Below are 4,586 nucleotides of genomic sequence, written 5' to 3' on the forward strand. Positions count from 1 at the left end.
GCAGAGCATCTACATTGTTTAGCTCCATCACTCCTCTCGTGTTCCCTCTTTCGGAAGCATAGAAGTAGTCATTCCCTGCTACAGTTTTAATGACATCTATGGCCTCCTCAATGGTCTTCTTCTTGTTCAAAGATCCTCCGGATGAATGGTCTACGGCCTTCTTTGATTCATATGACAGGCCTTCATAGAAAATGTGCAGCTGCACCCATTCGTTGAACATGTCAGGTGGACACCTCCTTGTCAGGTCCTTAAACCTCTCCCATGCTTCATAAAGAGTCTCACCATCTTGTTGCCTGAAAGTTTGGACCTCAGCTCTCAGCCTATTGATTCGTTAAGGAGGGTAAAATCTTGCTAAGAATTTGTTCACCACATCTTCCCAGGTTGTCAAGCTCTCCTTTGGGTAAGACTCCAGCCACTTGGCTGCCTTATCCTTGAGTGAGAATGGAAATAAGAGCAGTCTATAGGCGTCAGGATGAACACCATTAGACTTCACTGTGTCACATATTCTCAGGAAGGTGGTTAGATGTTGATTGGGGTCTTCTTGGACACCTCCTCCGAACGAACAGTTGTTCTGAACAAGGGTGATGAGCTGTGGTTTTAGTTCAAAATTGTTGGCATGGATGGTTGGCTTTTGAATGCTACTTCCACAGTTTCTTGGGTTTGGATTGATGTAAGAGCCTAAAACTCTTCTATCCTCCCCAGCATGATTTGCTCGACCTCCTCCGCCATGGTTGTGAGCCTCTTCTTCATGATGGTTTTCCATGTTTTCTTTCATGTTTGGTTCAAAGTATTCCTCCTCTTCCTCAGCACCAACTACTCTCTTTCCTCTTGCTTCCCTCCTTAATCTAAGGAAGGTCCTCTCAGGTTCAGAATCAAAGGAAGTTGAAGCCCCGCCTCTTCTCCCTGTCATACAACCAACAAAGCACAAGCAAGGAAAGTAAATGCAAAAAGTATTCTGTTAGAATTACTGTTAGTGTGAGTGATGCAATATATCAAACAGTTAATGGGTTAGTGAACTGAATTGTAAATAACAAAAAGAAACGAAAAAGTAGGGGGAAGGGAAGAAATTAACTAAAACTGAAAGTAAATTACTCAAATAGAAAATTAAATCAAACAAAACAAAAATGCTCAATCTAGTTATCCTCCAATTTAATCATTGTTGATGCACAATCAATCCCGGCAACGGCGCCATAAACTTGATGCACGGAAAACTTGTCTCATAACAAATTTTCTTCGGCAAGTGTACCGAATTTGTCGTCAAGTAAAAACTCACAATAGAGTGAGGTCGAATCCCACAGGGATTGATTGATCAAGCAACTTTAATTAGAGGAATGTTCTAGTTGAGCGAATCAGTATTTGAGTTGAGAATTGCAGAAAATAAAATGGCGGGAAGGTAAATAACAGAAGAAGTAAATGCTAGAAATAAAGAGCTGGAAGTAAATGACGGAAAGTAAATTGCAGAATTGTAAATGGGAATGGGGTAATTGCTCATAAAAGTAAATGACAGAAATTAAAGAGAATGGGTAAGATCAGAAATGGGGAGTTCATTGGGCTCAGGAGATGTTGCATTCTCCAGATCAATTTCATTTTCATCTCTTCCTCAATCAATGCACTCATTGATCTCCTTGGAAATCTTAAGTGATCAAATTACAATTCCTTGTAATTCAATCTCTCAAATCTTGATCAATAGCCAATTCCTTGGTCAATTGCTCATGAGAAGAGATGAAGTATGGTCACTGATTATACCACATGCATTTCCCAAATCAAGTGTTGAGAGGATTATAGTCACATATCCATCCAAATCCAATTTGGTCCAGCATGAGAAAGCATTTCTAGCATGATCTCTTCATTCCTCTTTCAAGGTTCAGAAGAGATCCAAGTTTGAATAGCTTCTTTTCCAAGATAACTACCCAATTGGATGAAGATCGAAAGCTTTCAAGTAAAATCAAGAGAAAAGATAGAAGAAGAATAATGAAAACTAGTATTGATCCATCAAATTACAACAGAGCTCCTGGTGCACGAAATTGGAAATCACAATTCTTCATAAATTCGCACAACTAACCAGCAAGTGCACTGGGTCATCCAAGTAATACCTTACGTGAGTAAGGGTCGATCCCACGGAGATTGTTGGCTTGAAGCAATCTATAGTTACCTTGTAACTCTTAGTCAGGAAAACAATAAAACAATTCACTTATCAAATTTGATTGCAAGGAATAAAAGGGCATGAAATAAATACTTATTATGCTGTAATGGAGAATATGTTGGAGTTTTGGAGATGCTTTGTCTTCTGAAATTCTTCTTTCCTCTGTCTTCTTGTTCACGCACGCACGTCCTCCTATTGCAAGCTGTGTGGTGGATTACCGTTGTCAATGGCTACCATCCATCCTTCCAGTGAAAAGGGTCCAGGTGCGCTGTCACTGCACGGCTAATCATCTGTAGGTTCTCAATCGTACCGGAATAGGATTTACTATCCTTTTGCGTCTGTCACTACGCCCAGCACTCACGAGTTTGAAGCTCATAACAGTCATTCAATCCCTAAATCCTACTCGGAATACCACAGACAAGGTTTAGACCTTCCGGATTCTCTTGAATGCTGCCATCAATCTAGCTTATACCACGAAGATTCTGATTAAGAGATCCAAGAGATATTCATTCATTCTACGGTGAATGGAAGTGGTTGTCAGGCACACGTTCGTGGGGGAATGATGATGATTATCACGTTCATCACATTCATGTTGAAGTGCGAATGGATATCTTAGATAGGAACACGCATGTTTGAATAGAAAACAGAAATACTTGCATTAATTCATCAGGACACAGCAGAGCTCCTCACCCCCAACAATGGGGTTTAGAGACTCATGCCGTCAAAGAGTACAAAATTCAGATCTAAAAATGTCATGAGATACAAAATAATTCTCTAAAAGTTGTTTAAATACTAAACTAGTAACCTAGGTTTACAGAAAATGAGTAAACTATGATAGATAGTGCAGAAATCCACTTCTGGGGCCCACTTGGTGTGTGCTGGGGCTGAGACTAAAGCTTCTCACGTGCCTGGGCTATTTTGGGCGTTCAACGCCAGGCTGTAACCTGTTTCTGGCATTGAACTCCAACTTGTAACGTGTTTCTGGCGCTGGACGCCAGACTGCAACATGGAACTGGTGTTGAACGCCAGTTTACGTCATCTATCCTTGAGCAAAGTATGGACTATTATATATTGCTGAAAAGCCCTGGATGTCTACGTTCCAACGCAATTGAAAGCCGATCAATTGAACTCTCGTAGCTCCAGAAATTCCATTCCGAGTACAGAGAGGTCAGGATCCAACAGCATCAGCAGTCCTTTTTTCAGCCTGAGTCAGATTTTTGCTCAGCTCCCTCAATTTCAGCCAGAAAATACCTGAAATTACAGAAAAATACATAAACTCATAGTAAAGTCCATAAATATGAATTTTGCCTAGAAACTAATGAAAATAAACTAAAAACTAACTAGAACATACTAAAAACTATATGAAATTAACCCCAAAAAGCGTATAAAATATCCGCTCATCACAACACCAAACTTAAACTGTTGCTTGTCCCCAAGCAACTAGACAAATAAAATAGAATACAAATAAGTCAAGAAACAATAATATCTCAGAGTTTTTGAGTGAAGCTCAGATTCTAATTAGATGAGCGGGACTAGTAGCTTTTTGCTTCCGAACAGTTTTGGCACCTCACTTTATCCATTGAAGCTCAGAGTGATTGGCATCTATAGGAACTTAGAATTCAGATAGTGTTATTGATTTTCCTATTTTAGTATGATGATTCTTGAACACAGCTACTTTATGAGTCTTGGCCGTGGCCCTAAGCACTTTGTTTTCCAGTATTACCACCGGATACATAAATGCCACAGACACATAATTGGATGAACTTTTTCAGATTGTGACTCAGCTTTGCTAAAGTCCCCAATTAGAGGTGTCCAGGGTTCTTAAGCACACTCTTCTTTTTGCTTTGGACCTTGACTTTAACCGCTCAGTCTCAAGTTTTCACTTGACACCTTCACGCCACAAGCACATGGTTAGGGACAGCTTGGTTTAGCCGCTTAGACCAGAATTTGGTTTCCTCAGGCCCTCCTATCCACTGATGCTCAAAGCCTTGGATCCTTTTTATTACTCTTGCCTTTTGGTTTTAAGGGTTATTGGCTTTTTGCTCTTGCCTTTTGGTTTTAAGAGCTTTGGCTTTTTCTGCTTGCTTTTTTTTTCTTTCTCTATATTTTTTTTTCTGCAAGCTTTTGTATTCACTGCTTTTTCTTGCTTCAAGAATCATTTTTATGATTTTTCAGATTATCAATAACATGTCTCATGTTCATCATTCTTTCAAGAGCCAACATATTTAACAGTCTTAAAAATCAAATTCAAAAGACATATGCACTGTTCAAGCATTCATTCAGAAGACAAAAAGTATTGCCACCATATATAAATAATTAGAATTTTTCTTATTAAAAACTCGAAAATTATTGACTCCTTATTCTAAAGAAAACCTTCTATTTTATTCATGTTTAATGATGATGAGAAAAATAAATTATAGCTTAATTGGAGATAAAATAAAAA

General features: G+C 38.9%; 1 non-coding gene across 1 annotated transcript; it reads left to right on the forward strand.

Moving 5' to 3' along the window:
• The first annotated feature begins 218 nt into the window (after positions 1-218).
• LOC112761375 (small nucleolar RNA R71) lies at positions 219-322 on the forward strand. The gene has a single exon (XR_003181773.1). It is a non-coding gene; the product is annotated as a small nucleolar RNA R71 (small nucleolar RNA).
• Positions 323-4,586: the final 4,264 nt, after the last annotated feature.

This window comes from Arachis hypogaea, chromosome 16 (genome assembly GCF_003086295.3).
Source record: "Arachis hypogaea cultivar Tifrunner chromosome 16, arahy.Tifrunner.gnm2.J5K5, whole genome shotgun sequence".
Lineage (NCBI taxonomy): Eukaryota > Viridiplantae > Streptophyta > Magnoliopsida > Fabales > Fabaceae > Arachis > Arachis hypogaea.